Consider the following 15,693-nt stretch of genomic DNA (forward strand, 5'->3'; position numbering starts at 1 on the left):
GCGCCCTGGGTCCATGTCTCCTGCGTGGTTGCTGTGGCGCAGGTGGCTGGCTTTGCTCTTTAATCTGCCCACTGTCACTCAGACAGACCAGCATGTTAAATGACTGTCTGTCTTTCACATCGAGGTGTGTTTGTGAGCAGACAGAACTGTCCATGTACAACTTTGATTAGGAACTTTGTTATCAGCGTCACCTTCTAAACTTAGTGCCTAGGTAGCTCACCTGGTGGAGCACTAGCACATATAAAGAGGTTAGAGGTTAGCTGCTCAATGCAGCGTTCGGGATTTGGACTCCTTTGCTGCATGTCGTTCCCCTATCATATAAGGGCTAAGACATGGAACCTCTGTGTATATGTGCTGTGTGTGTGTGTGTGTGTGTGTGTGTGTGTGTCTGTCATGTAGTGCCAGCTCTCCTCAGTCAGAGTTATTGGGTCAGCCCCACAGTCTGTGTGGAATAACAGGCAGCAAGAGCTGACAGGCTGATAAATGCTCTGTCTCTCGGCAGCTGCTCAGCCAGGACCTGACTGGGCTTTAATGGACAGAGAGAGAGAGAGAGGAGAGAGAGGAGAGAGAGAGAGAGAGAGAGAGAGAAAGAGAGAGATGTCACAAGATGAGTTAGTGGGGAGATTACAGCTGAAATCAATCACAGCTGGCTTTCTTTCTCTGTCTGTCCTGCTTCCTTTCTCTTATCTTTTTCTTCTTCTTCTGTTTTTTTTAGGTACCTTACCCACAAATATCAACCATTCACCCTTCCCTCTAAATAGTATTCTTGTCGTGTCCAAAAGTCCAACCTTGTGGATCAGAGAGAATATACTATAGGCTCAGTTTCTAATGTTTAGAAAAAGTTCTGTTCACACACCTTGTTTAAGTCTCTTTATCTGTTACTGTGTGGGGGCCAAAGGGCTCTGAGTTCATTGTGTGACAGAGGGGGGGATGCTGGATTCATTGTCACAATAGTAGGTCTGCTTGATATTAGTCTATATGTGCCTGCCCAGGTCAGACATAGACACAGACAGATTAGACACAGGTATGCCAATAACACACGTAGGCCTACTGCTCCCAACGTAACGGGCTATCTCAGGTAATATTCATGACTTTTCTTGGTATGTAGTCAGCATATCTAAGAAATAATATTAAAAGACATTGAGTGAGCTTAATTTTTCATAATTAAAGTATTCTTTTGGAAGATGCACCCACTGAAGTTGTGAAAAGGTATTTTTCATTACACGGCACTGCCACGACCTGTGGCTTATTCTGGCTAATGTTAGCTTTGATATCTTATTGACTTTATGGCTCTCTTCCACTTATTATTAATGTTGCGAATTTAGTCTAGCTGTCTGGATTTAGAGAAACATGAGGAGTTAACCATAGTCCTTAGAACTCCACCGGAGTTTAAAATTCCAACAAAAAAGAAAGCAGATAGAAAATCGGTAAAAAGACAACATCAAGGATAAAGACAACAGTAAACCTAACCTATGCGCCGAATATTACAGGCTGGGGCGTCCTCCTAGCTCACCTGGTAGAACGTGTGCCCCATTTACCAAGGCTCAGTCCTTACCACAGCGGCTGGGGTCTGAGTCCATCCCGTGGTCCTTTGCTGCATGTCATCCCTCTCTCTCTCCCACTTTCCTGCCTTAATCTGTCCGATCAAATGAAGGCAACTAAAGCTCCAAAAATATATATATATATATATATTATATATATATATGTACATATATATATATATATATATATGTACATATATTTTTAAAAATAATTATAATATATATGCATACACACACACAGTATATATTTTACAGGCTAATGGTGTCTCCTCCACTGGGCTGGAGCTGGAGGACCACATTAACACTAATAAAACACAAAAGGCACCGAATTATGCAGTGGTATTATTTATTCTTATCTTTGGTAAGTAACTATCAGAAGTGACCCACTTTATAGTAAAAGATAAATCTAGGTATGCTGATCTATCTCTGATTATAAGAGGTTTCCAATTTGAAAACACCCTCCCCCCCGCCAGAGCAGCCTATAATCACATATAGTATGGCCCTGTTCCCAAGCACTGATTCAAATCTATAGTAAAATTGACAGACATAAGTTATTTGTAGGTATGTAAACCCCTTTGGTCCAACTATCTTTAACAGAGAAAGAGAAAAATTGTGTTAAATATCTTTTTTGTGCATGTAATAGGTCTACAAAGTGAAAAAGCCAAAAGTCCCCCCCAAAGGGACTCACGGTCTCCAACAGAAACCACTGCTCACAACCTGCTCCAAACAGCTCTGGTGAAGGACACGAGGTGCCCTGTGAATTGTTTGAGTGAACAGCATCTTTGTGTGTGTGTGTGTGTGTGTGTGTGTGTGTGTGTTTGTCAGCTTGAGACAGTCGCTGACAGCAAATAAACATGTTCCAGTAATTAACCTTGACAGGCCCAATGTGGTGGCAACAGCACAAACCTGCTAATGACACAATTAATCCATAATTAAGGCATTCTGTCACACCACACACATACTCACTCAACACAGTTTGTGTGTGTGTTTGTGTGTGTGTGTGTTGGAGGGATTGTTGAAGTCCTGAACATGGAAAGACATTAGGCACTACAATCAGAGCATAAAAGTCACATTGTATAATAATGATCTTATCTCGCGTGAACTGAAATAACGTTTTAATGTGTTACCTCCATTGCTTATTCCAAGTAGTTATAAGTAACTAGAGAACTACTGTACGGTATGGGCTAAATATAATGGACAGCAAAGATTGTTCCTGCTCAGCTTTAACTTCTGGATATTCAGCAGCGTTGCCACAACGGACTGAGCGGCTTCGCTCGCATCTTTCGATATAGTTAAATAACCCTAAAGCAGCAGAGTGGGAAAATATATCTTTTGTCATTCTGATGAACTGACCCTTTGAATCCAGATGAATAAAACTGGGCCAGCAGCTTTTTAAAGCAGAGTGAAGAAGGTGTCTTTCCAGGTTTTACAGACTGTCCGGTCTGTTGAGTAAGAAGAGAAGGAGACTGATATTCATAAAATGCCAACATTGGCCCGACATTTGAACTAACCATTATATCAGGCCAAGTCTTCGCTAGACAAACTTTACCGTGCCAAGTCTTGTTCAGAACTGTGCCACCCTGTTTATAACTTTGACAGCTTTATTATGGACAGCTTCAGCAGCAAGTCAACTTCCTGGCATGTGTAAATAGACTCGCAGGTCATTTTGTGGCTGTCAGGGTGTTTGCTAGACAGTCGGGACTGATTTACAGGCAGTACGTCAAACACAGCCGGAATAATCCAGCAGGAGAATGAAGATGAATCTGTCACGGCTTCCAGTGTAACACACACACACACCACACACACACACACACACACAACACACACACACACACACACACACACACACAGGCACACACACAGGCACACACACGGCACACACACACACACATATATACACACACAGGCACACACTGTTGTGCACCCACCTACTTGCAGAAAAATACCACACCACATATACAGGTCACAACAGTTGTGTTGTTACAATATGTGTGTTTGTGTGTGTGTTTAGATAAAGTTGTATTTGTGTTTGTGTTTGTGCAACTGTTTGTGTGTGTGTGTGTGTGTGTGTGTGTGTGTGTGTGTGTGTGTGTGTTGGTGCAAACTGTTAACCCAAGCACTTGTGTTTGTGTGTCTGTCATGGTGTGCAAGGCTCAGCGCTGACGGGTGTGTGTCACCTCATCATTCAAGCTGTCAACGCAACCGACGGGCAGGAGGAGACGAGACGCCGACGAAGGACACCGGTTGGCTGTCGCTCAGCCTGTGCTACTTCCTGTGCGCACACAGTTTAGTGGGAGTCTTGGAGAAGTCCTATGTAGGACAAAGACAGCCTGCGGCTAACTTCCCCCCATTACCACAGTCAGAAACGCTCAAAAAAAAAAAAAAAACATCCCCCATGCGACTCAACTCATCACTCATCACCGGCACTGAGAGAGTGAGAAAGAGCTCCGTGGATCAAAGACTAGATGTCATATCCCTTCCCTCTTTCCTTAAATTCATCCAAAAAGGCAAAGCGAGGGCTTTATAAATGTGTGTGTGTGTGTGTGTGTGTGTGTGTGTGTGTGTGGTGGGTGTTGGAGGGCAGCAGCCTGCCAAGCTCGTCGACTCTTGAAGCGTGTGTTTATGTTCTTTGTCACTCAGGAAAATGAGATGTGTAAATCCAATGTCGGCGAAGAAGAGGTGAGCTCTGACAGCGCCGAGCATCGTCTTCCATTTTCCCCTCGCCTTTTTCTCCTTCTTCTCTTCTCTTTTGGCCGACTGGACGAGCTGCTGATGGAGAGAGGAGAGAAGCTCTAATGGAAAGAAAAAGGAAGGGGGGGTGATGGTTGATGAGGCCTGGCCTGCACTTGTGGTGCCAAACCACGCTGCGTGCGCATCTACTGTGCAAGTGAGTGTGTGTGTTTGAGTCTGTGTGTGTGTGTGTGGGGGAGTCTAAATCCACGGCACACTGGCAGCCCCCCCCCTACTCTGACATCTCTTCATTAGTGCATGTTTAGGACCTGAGCATGTGTGTGTATTCAGGCCTGTATGTAGTGTGTAATAACGAGTGTAGATTTTAATTTCCCCGTAGGGGATCAATAAAGAGTATAAATTAAATTAAAATTAAATACTGTGTTGACTCTGCAGCGCTGTCTGGCAATGAGAGACTTGAGAGAGATATACCCAGGGTGAGATTTTTTTTTTTTTGGGGGGGGGGGGGGGGGCGGATTACCCCCTTTCTGGTCTGCATATCCCTGCCTCTGTTAAATTATTTTTTATCCCCGGTGTGGACAAAATGTACCCCCCCCAACCCTTAGAGGGACCAGTGCTATTCACCAATAGCCTAGAGTAGATCATATGGAGGAGGAAAAGAGATCCCACTGTAGAGGTATGTTATCTTTTATATCTTTACTTACATTTCGTGTGAAGACATTTAATTTGTAGCTCACTAGCTAACATGAACTAAGTTAAACTAATGTAAAGTTGGCAAATACTGCTAGAAAATGATGCTGTGAAAGCTGCTGAGGATCAAAGAAGTAAGTCTATGAATCATGTTGAGCCAATAACTTATCAGGCTAAACGTTATAAATGCTATGAAATGCAGTGACCAATAGCAACAACTAATTACCCTGCTGCTGGTCTTGTGTAACAATTGTAGTTCAAGTCTTTTATTCTAGTAATGCATAATTACAACTAGGTTATATACACTATGTTATGTTGAACATGACCCTGGTGGGAGCAGAAGTGGGTCCAGTGGTTGTTTGCCCTGTGTCCTCTGCGGTCTGCTGCAGCTGCTTTATTCTGCTGGTGCAGTAATAGGTAAATCTACTCTCTATCTGTCCAGATGCACTCAGGAAACTCAGGAAACCCCAGCAGCTGCTGGAGAAGGGCCTTCTGATCTCACAGCTACACCGCTCTCTAAAGCATAAAAAAAAAATGTAAATAATAATGCCCTGAAAGGACTGTGACCTCACGACTGAGACCAAGTCCTCACCAAGACCAGAGTGTATGGAGGCATAGACAAACCAAGACTTTGAGGGATTGGACCGAGTCAAGACCAAGACTAGACCAGTGTCATTCAACCAGAGCTTAATTTTGTACAATATCATACGAATTGTGTGCATTCATGAGAATGCGTTGCCATTAAACAGCCAAGGGCAATGCTGCATGTCTGAATGTCTGTGTTTGACAGTATGTACTTACTTCTTATAGATGGTGTGTGTGTGTGTGTGTGTGTGTGTGTGCCTGTCGCCAGTGTTCAGTGGCTCTGCCATTCAGTGATACATACCCAGGGTTGACAGCTCCCACTTAAATGTGTCACTCAACATTACCCATAGAGCACCAACAGAGAGAGAGAGAGAGAGAGAGAGAGGGAGGAAGGGGGTGGAGCGGAGGATGGGGTGGGAGATATGTGTGTGAGGCACTGGAAAGGAAAAAGAAACATCACTGATAGAGTGGGTTTTTTGTTGCTCTTACCTCAGCCATTAATCAAATGCTGCTGCTCTGTTCTGCCGTGTGTACTCCACTGAACCAGTGGAGTCAAATGTAGGGCTGGAGGCACCCAAGGGCCCCTGACGGAGCTCCTGCATCCCCTCATGAAAAATGAAATTTTAATATTTCCTTTCTCAGAAAAAGCTGTCCCAGAGAATGCTGCCATGTCAGATTTTCTGGAAAGCCACGAGTTCAGATGTCAGATATGATTTAATCAGAATTACCGTCAAGCTGTATTGACACACATTCTAGACAAAATCAATGCTGCCATTGTAAAAACCACAGCGGCCACTTTAATAAATGCAATGTAAGCGTAGAGTTTAATGGTGCATTACATTGCATTATAAAGATCTGTGTCATTGTGGAATAAACTTTAGTTTATGTAGGGACATTTTTCTTAATGAAAACTGGTGATAAAATCTGCACCTTAAAGGGTAATTTGGGTATTTTTCAACCTTGACCCTATTTTCCCATGCATTTTTGTCAGGATCAGGGGTCTTCAACATTTTTTAGGCCAAGGACCCCCGAGAGAAAGAAGAGCAGGGACCTCCTAAATACCCTACCGGTCAAAAGTTGTGGGTCACTTAGAAATTTCTTAGAAATTTCCATTGCACTCCATCATAGACAGAATCCCAGCTGAGATGAGTTGCATTGTTTTTTAACCAGGGCAGCAGGTCAGATTACATTATGTGATTACATAAGTGTAAAAGGGTTCTCCAATGTTTTCTCTCTTAGTTTTTTAAAATTATGTCAGACTAGTGATCAGACTGAGCCTTTGGGACATTGGATGAATGGTTGCTGATAATGGGCAATGTAGATATCGCATTAAAGAGCAGCCCCCCCCACTCAGATCTGCTGGTATTCTTTCTATAATGGAGTGGAATGGAAATTTGTAAGGGACCCCAAACTTTTGACCAGTAGTATATAATGTATAAAATTGAGTTGCATAATATAATGGGCCTACAATAATGTGTAGGGAGGCCTAAGTCCTACTATACACCCATACCTTTTTTTTTTTAAACATTATTTTGGGGGCTTTTTCCCTTTCATTACAGTTGATAGGCAAGAAAGTGGGCGAGAGAGAGAGAGAGAGAGAGAGAGAGAGATGGGGGATGACACGCTGCAGGACTCAGCCCACATGGGGTGAACGCTCTACTGGGCGATCTAGAGGTTGCCCCACACACATTCCTTTTTATGGTGCCCTACAATACTAAGCTATTAAAATAATAGTTATGTACATATTCATAAATCATCATGTGTGAATGAATCCATGAGCTTACCTTTTTTGTGTGGATGGCTACCAAAGTGGCTACCTTATCTATAAGCCAGTAAGCGTCAGTGGTGTTTCTTTTTCCTTTCCAGTGCCTCACACACATATCTCCCACCCCATCCTCCGCTCCACCCCTCTTATCAATGTTGATGAGGGTGTTTTTTATGAATAAGCCAAATTGTCTTTGCTAATAATATGTTGGATTCATGTACAGCATATTTTCATGCATTATGGACGGATTTTTCGGGAGAAATTTGATGGCCCCCCTGCAGTGACTCTGAGGACCCTCTATGGGTTGCAGATCCCCTGTTGAAGATCTCGGGTTTAGATTTAGGTTCTTCCCATAATGTAGGCAAACACTGAGCCTGTCAGTGGCAACAGACGGTGCCATTTGCCCTCCAGGGTTACATCACAGCCCGCTTCGCGCCTGTTGGTTACTGGACTATTTTTAAAGATCTGTGTTCACATTAGTTACTGGGAAACAAATGCATGGGGAAATAGATGTTGAAAAGATTACAAATACCAATATTACCTTTTAAAGGTACCCTGGTGGAGCGTTTAACCTTTAATAATGCCTCGAAATGTGCACACGACACGTCACTGGTTTCATTGACAGGAATAGATACAAACCTCTATCTTCTATAACACATTATCCCAGAGACCCCTGTGTGTTTATGATGAGAAACATTGAGGAGATCATTAAAATATAATTTTAATACAGGAGTTTACAGTGCCAAAAATACTTCAGGAACCATCTTCTTCACTTGAAATGATACAAAACAATTAGTTTTCCTCCCCATAGCTCTTTACGATGGACACAAGCTGCATGACAGATTGAAGTCCCAAAATGCTAACGACCATATCTGCTAGCAATGAGCATTGATCGATTTTTTTCTAGCTCTGTTTGTGCTTGTTATGGTAAATTGACACATACAGCAAATGTTGGCTTGTGTAAAGCAGTCAGATCAAGCTGGATTATGGGAGTTAAGGGCCACATGTCAAAACATGTCCTTCAGTCTGCCTTGGGGCGCCATAACAACAGCCCCCATCCCTATACCACCGCCATTCTCCTCATGTCACTCAGGGCCTATCCCAGGGCACAATCTACTCTCACAGCTCTCTTGCCAATATATGCATGCATACTGACACAACACACACACCACACACACACACACACACACACACACACACACACACACACACACACACACACACACACACACACACACACCACACACACACACACACACGTGCCCACTCACAGACACAAAATTTCCGATACTGGCAGTGCCTCTATACATGCACACACCAGCACGAAGTGTTACGGTACAGGTTACCGGTTCAGTTAAGAGAATCTTCATTGTCAGTGTACTGAAGTGACTGGTGTTGGGAGATGTAACTGTTTTTATGGGTTTGTGTGTGCAACAGTGTTTGAGATAAATTGGAGGCGTTTCGCCCTTTTTCATTTATACTTCACTGGGTAAATGTAATTGTCTCTTGCATTTTTTGTAAATTAGTTTGTATGTTGGGTCCCAAATCCTCTGATCTAACTTTAGTGCACTACATTTGAGATCATAAGTACTATGTTACGCTCTAATCTTTACATCCTTCATGTTGTACATTTTCCTTCAATTCGATTTCCAATGCCAGTTGCCCTATGTTCTAACATCCTACAACTCATATCCCTGATTTTATATTTCTCTTGTACTACTTAGGTGCACAGACATAATGGCAAGGCATTCTCTGGCTGTAGGTTCAGAATGGGCCCAGGCAATAATCAGCGCCGCAGGAGAGTTCAACGCTGCAGCCTGCAACTATATTCAGTTATCTGACACCATACTTGTGTTTTCATGTGTGCATATTGTTATTTAGTTGGAACGTGATATTGACACTAGTGTTTCCGCTAGAAAAAAGGTAATGTGACCTGTAAGGTTTCATTCTACCGGTCAAATGGGAAAAGTTCTGATCAAATATTTTCCACATTTATAGCGTTAAAAAAAATTGATAGGCAGGCTATATAAAGAATGATATCATCAAGGGATGTAGATGTCTATTGTTGATACTGAAATGTAGGCTACTTGCTACAGACAGAGAGGTCAAAAGGAGTAAATCAATGCACATGACATCGTGCCGATCTGAATTCAAATCCAATTTTCCATTCAGAGGTAATAAAACAGTACAAACTACAGTGCAAACAAACTTGCTCATAAAATTATGAAGTGCTGACTATGAATCAAAATAATTGTAAACAAGTGTCTTTCTCAAAAGTCCCAAATCTTTTAGGCCAATTTTACTGTCTTTCAGAGACTATTGATTTTATTGGTATATCACATGGAACTAAATAACCAAGGAAGGCTACATTTTGGCCAGGGAAAAACTGGCATGGCCATTTTTCAAAAAGGTCCCCTGACCTTTCTCCTCCAGATATCTGCCGCCCTGGACTGTAGTCTCCTGTTCCCCGCCAGTAGTGGAGACTAATTAACACCGGGTACCGCTCTGTCTCCTGTTTCTTCATTCTTTTAAGAAATCACTTGAAAAATAGTGCATACAATACGCTGTGAATAGAATAAAAATCTCTCGAGGAGCAAGCCCTCGGGCCCCCTACAGTAGGTTTGGTCTGAGCCCCAAAGGTTTAGTAAAATGTTTGTAGTGAAGTTGTGTGATCCCCTCTAGGCTGCAGTACATATGGAACTTTGTGCACTGATATACCAGCAGGGATGTGATAGCAGACACTTAAAGGACTGGCTAGACAGCCGTTTGTTCCTCTAATTCTCTTACTTTGTCTTTGGTGTTCTCTCTCAAGTTTAGCTTGGCAACTTATTTTAGCCCCCCAGCCAACAAGAGTGCAGAAGCTACCAGTTTTCCTCTACTCCAGGGGGAGGATGAGGATGCTTTGCATAGTATTTTCACTTAGCTGAACTTCTGTTTTGGTCATTATAAAAATCTGTATTCTATCCAAGGCTGGCAAATCTTATGAGGGGCCCAGAGTGAACTTTTTATCCTTGTTCATGTGAATCCCAAACACAGGGTGCTGTTTAAGGGGGACCATGTGTAAACTGGTTTGTACTTTTGTGCAGCTCAATAGGTGAAAGTGAAGCTCAGTGGGCAGAACATGTCACTGCCAGTGATCAGGGGAACTCTCACTTGGGCAGTCAATATTATACATGTATGCATTAATAGTGCAGGATGGGCCCTTTGGATAAAAAGGACAGATATTATGTTTCTGTTCCGCTTTCTGTCCATAATTTCACAGAGAAAAAAGTGATACTTTAAGAGGCAATATTTCAGCTTCCATCATGACTCAGACAGACAGAAAAGAAGGACTCGCTGAAGGAGATAAAAGTGATGGACGGCATGTTAAGTGTATCTTTTTACTCTGGTGAAAGTGTGTCGTGACAGGGGGATTATGTGACACACAGCTGCGTGGTGGGCCTAAAGCCATTGACTGACAAGTGTCACTGATATTTGGAAAAGCTCTACCAATGGAAGTTAGATAAGTCCATCAGGCTGAGTGAAACTACTTGAATCTGACATTGTCGGCTATGAATTTTACATGAAGCCTCCGTCGCAGTGCTGCATTTTGCCCAGGGCCAGGCGGGTTGGTAGGAGTGTGGGCGGGGCATAGGAGGGGCACCGGCTCCTATTGGAATCTTATTGGCTGACACTGTTAGTCAGTTCAATCAGGAGAGACTTGATTTAATACATTTAATGAACATGGTGCATGATAGGTTGATATGTTAAAGGATTTGATGATCAGACTCCATAGATGCTGTGGATGCATAGGAATACCCCCCGCCAATAGAGTCTAGACATTGGTGGAGGTGATTTCCAATTGAACTTTATTTAAAGTATCAAATCAAAGAGTTATCGCAAGACACTTTACAGATAGGGTAGGTCTAGACCACACTCTATAATTTACTAAGACCCAACAATTCCAATAATTCCCCCAAGAGCAAACATTTAGGGCTCCCCTTTTAGGGAGGATCCTCTGTGGTGAGGAACACTTACTTTAGGGGAAGTAAGATTCCTTCATCGGTTTTTTACCGTGAGCCCTGACAACAACGAGTCTGTAAGGTTGTTTAAAACGAACCCTGGAGCGTTTGGTCTGATAGTCCGGTTTGTTTTGAGCTGGTCCACTTGAAAACGGGTGTCTCAGTTTGCTTCCAAGTGAACTAGAGTTCTATTCACTTTAGGTGAGAACGCGATCCAACCCAAATATAGGAAGTGAACCAAAAACAGAGGATTTACTAGCCTTCAATTTCTGGCACTCAATTTCTGGACTTATGAGGGATGGTAACTTTGAGATCCGTAAGCTGTTCTGAGCACACGTGGCTGGTTGTCTGTGTGACATCATCATCTCTCTCTTTCTCCTCCACTCGATGTTTGTCGGCTGCTCATTGTTCGCCTTCTTCTAAAATATTAGAAACGTGTCGTCTATTTTGGGATATTCTGTCCAATAAACAAGTGACGTGTTGATCCCGTGTTCACAGTAGTTGGTGCGTTTGACAAAGTGCAGTGTGAACGTTAACCGAACCAAAGGAAAAATGCAACAATGTTGCAACCTCACCCCCGAATTCCACCGATTCCACCGAACTACAGGCAATGTAGAATTTAATTTAATTGCCTTATTTATTCTTTTATTTATTAATTCAAACTAAAACTTATTGATGAATAAGTGATTTTTTACCTTCCATGAGGCCAAAGAACTTTCATCAAGCCCAGTCTCATCAGGACCTTTTTGTAAACAAGTGTGAGTATGTATGGGTACTGTATAAGGGGGCGAGGGTGTGTGTGTGTGTGTGTGTGTGTGTGTTCCTTCAATGCAGAAACCACAGATATCTCAAGTTGTGTGTATGTTATGATGTTGATTTGATCTCTGGCATTCTATGTTTTGGTGTAAAGTGCAGTCAAGTGTTTGGTCTCATCTGACTCAGACGCAAGACAACAACACCCTCACCACACACACACACACACACACACACCACACACACACACACACACACACACACACACACACACACACACACACACACATGTTGATGGTCTTGGGTGGGATGAAGTCTACAGTCTACGTGTGGGCTCTCACAAACTCACACATTCTTAGGCTGTTGCACTCAGATTAATACCACACATGCAACCCATGCTCACTCCCAACTTGTAAAACACGCTTGGTCAGTGGGTCTCAGAGTCAGATACTAACGCAAAAATCACCCTTTGGTGTCTGTGTGGAATGCACCGGGCGTAGCAGCTCAGTGAGATGATGTAGTTGTGTTGTAAAAGCGAGTAGTATATGTAAGGAGGTTGGTTGGGGTGGTGGTAGTCTCACATTGCCAATTCGTCCTCCACAGCGCTGGTGCCTCTGTAAAATAGCCTGGCGAAGGAACTTGTTTTGGTGGAACACTGTCCCGCATGTCACTGAAGCGTATGTTTTATAACCCCACCAACGATCTTTTCTTAAAACCTAACTGCCCCATTCTTGGGTTAGTTCTTAGTATGTTGAACATATGTCATGACCCAGAAGAAATGAAATGAAAGACTCCTGTCCAAGCGCATCTAAACATGATGCCAAAAGGCCAGAAACACAGAACACACCTGACCAAGTGTAATCTTTGACATGCTCAGAGTGAGAATGTGCTCATCTGCAATACTCCCTTTTTCTTCTGTTTTTCTGCCCCCCCCCCCATCCTCATTTCTTCCTCCTCCTGCTCATCTCTGCCTGGCGTTAATGTGGGAGTGATTGAGGAGGGTTGTATGAGCAGGCTGACAGAGCTCATCTCTGGCCCATGATGCATTGCTTCCCTGGGCCTCCCCGCTGCCCCATTACACCCTGATTAATTGGCCCTGCTTAAGTCAATAACTCATCCGTTAAAAAACAAAAAGCTCCAGTGGAGAGGAGGAGGCGGAGGAGATGGGGAGAGGCATTGAAGGACACAAGATGAGCAGGCAAGAGAGAGAGAGAGAGAAAAAGAGAGAAAGAGAGCATAAAATGAAGTGAGACGAGCTGAAAATGCTAACCTAAAGCACTTGCTTTTTCTTACAATTAAAAGCAAGTGCTTTAGTTTTTTAAACATATTTCTCACTAATAATATTCATCTTTTCTACTTTTATTTAGGTTTCAGGCTGTGTACCTGTGTACCTGAAGGTGCAGTGGCTCGATACGTCTGTAACATCCTCCTTCTGCAGCCAGCCTGGCTTCACAACAATAACAATGGACTCCAAAGGTGACAGAAAAGTGTCAAAAAGAATCAGAAGTTCCAGTGCAAACTTGGCTGTGCTGTATTCTCCACCTGTTGTATTCTGTCTGGCTTAATGCGAGCAGTGTGCATTATGGCGTCAAACCAACCACAATCAGTCATCAGTGTGGGCGACAAATTGGATCCCCTCTTTGATTTGGAGGAGGCTGACATCTATCTTAAATTTCCTCTGAGATCATTACCAAGATAATGTTCCTGTTGACGGAATAAGTTTCACAACAGCAGATGATGGCTGTTGCTAGTGCACATGTTTGTGTATGTGTATGTCACAAAGTGTAGCCAGGCAGCTGGTGTGTTAACATATTTTTATCTTATGTAGTGTGGTGTTTTGTTTCTGGATTGTTTTCTTTGCACATCTGATGCCAAAGACACCTCCATCACCCCTGAGGCGCAGCTCCTAATCAGGGGGGATAATGGATCGGCACGAGGATGCTCTCCAAACACACCGTAGCCTCCTGATGACGGGGTCAGACGCGTGAATGAGGTAGTGCTAAGTGTTCTGGTGGGGTGGGGGAGCTGTGGAGACGACCTGAGGGTCAGGCCTAGCAGGCAGTCCGGAGATGCGGATGCACCATCAGGTGCACATGACGACGTACAGTGGGACGGGCTTGGACAGCGGAGCTGGCCGAGGACAGGACTTGAGGTGGTCCTGGTCTAGATGGCAAGCTTTTTGTCCATTACAAACATGTACTTGTACATGCTGACGCTAAAAAGAAAACCATATAAAGACATTTTAAATTCAACTTTAAAACTGAAAACAAAGGTTTCTGTGTGTGTTTATCAAGCCTGGGGATTTTGATTTTAATCCACACAGCAATCCAGAATCCAGAATCCATGAAAGCATCCAAAGAGAACCATGTCATGGGACCTTTAATGTACAAAGCCCAAATTCAAGGTAGACCATGTTGACTCTGACAAAAATGGTGCTGAACTCAAGTCAAGAAAAAAAATACGATGGAAAAGTATTTAGGTACTTTACTTTACTAAGTACTCATACCGCACTGAAATACACCCTTGCACTGAAAATGTCACATGAGTAAAAGTATCACCAGGAAAATGTCATAAAAGTACCAAATGTACCCAATGCAGAAAACTCCTCTATCGTCTCTATCATGTCAGGTAGACGTGTAGGCTCAAAACTTCATATTTTATAAACTTGCTTTGTGTGCAACAATCTGTAAAGTAACTAGTAACTAAAGCTGTCAGATTAATGTGGTACTCTCTGAGATGTAGCGGTAAAAGACAAAAGTACCTCAAACTTGTACTTCGGTACTGTAGTTCAGTAAATGTACTTAATTACATTCCAGCCCTGCAAACTGGGGCCTTAAAGGTTATGTCTCTATCGTTATATCTTTATAGTTCTACAACTACATGTCTTTGTAAAAGCAACATAACTTTCAACTGTGTGTGTGAATGTGGCTGTTATAACCCGGTGTGTGCACCCCCCCAGCTGCAGACCATAGATCACAGCTCTGGAAAGCAGATTACGCCTAATCACCCGAGACACTTAGATCACTGTTCTGATCAAATAACAGCTCAGCTGTAATGTCACACACACACATCACACACACACACACACACACAACACACACAACACACACACACACACACACACACACACACACACACCACACACACACAACACACACCACACACACACACAGACAGATAACCAGCAGCTGAGCGATGGATCTGAAAGCAGAGCCTCTGTTATCTTTGTTATGGTTTGGAGAGCTGACATGTTTGACAGCAGTGAATGTAAGTAGCTGTGTTATGACATGTCTGAGCGCCCGTGAAAGGGCCAAATACTGTAGGCCCCGGCCAGGGCGGCTTTTCACACCGGCCCTGACATGACGGAGATAAGAGTGAATAAACACAATGAACTGCACTGATCTCCTCCATTGTCTGTGCACTGAAGAGGCTTTTGTTTGGGGACATCTCAGGATTATTGGCTTGTTAAGTGTGTGTGTTTCTGTGTGTGTGTTTCTGTGTGTGTGTGTGTGTGTGTGTGTGTGTGTGTGTGTGTTTGTGTGTGTGTGTGTGTGTGTGTGTATGTGTGTGTGCCTGTGTGTATAACAAAAGAGATGCAAAGACCTTGAAACAGGGAAAAAGAGAATGATTGAATAAGTTGGTCATCTTTCCATCTCCCCATGTACAA

At 43.1% G+C, this 15,693-nt stretch overlaps 1 long non-coding RNA gene across 1 annotated transcript; it reads right to left on the bottom strand.

Annotated features, from left to right (window-relative positions):
* Window positions 1-2,180: 2,180 nt before the first annotated feature.
* On the bottom strand, window positions 2,181-14,818 carry LOC116690067 (uncharacterized). Its single transcript, XR_004332160.1, has 3 exons — window positions 14,809-14,818; window positions 13,687-13,692; window positions 2,181-2,271 (listed from the first exon to the last, which is right to left on the bottom strand). It is a non-coding gene; the product is annotated as an uncharacterized LOC116690067 (long non-coding RNA).
* Between the last annotated feature and the right edge of the window lie 875 nt (window positions 14,819-15,693).

This window comes from Etheostoma spectabile, chromosome 5 (genome assembly GCF_008692095.1).
Source record: "Etheostoma spectabile isolate EspeVRDwgs_2016 chromosome 5, UIUC_Espe_1.0, whole genome shotgun sequence".
NCBI classification, from domain to species: domain Eukaryota; kingdom Metazoa; phylum Chordata; class Actinopteri; order Perciformes; family Percidae; genus Etheostoma; species Etheostoma spectabile.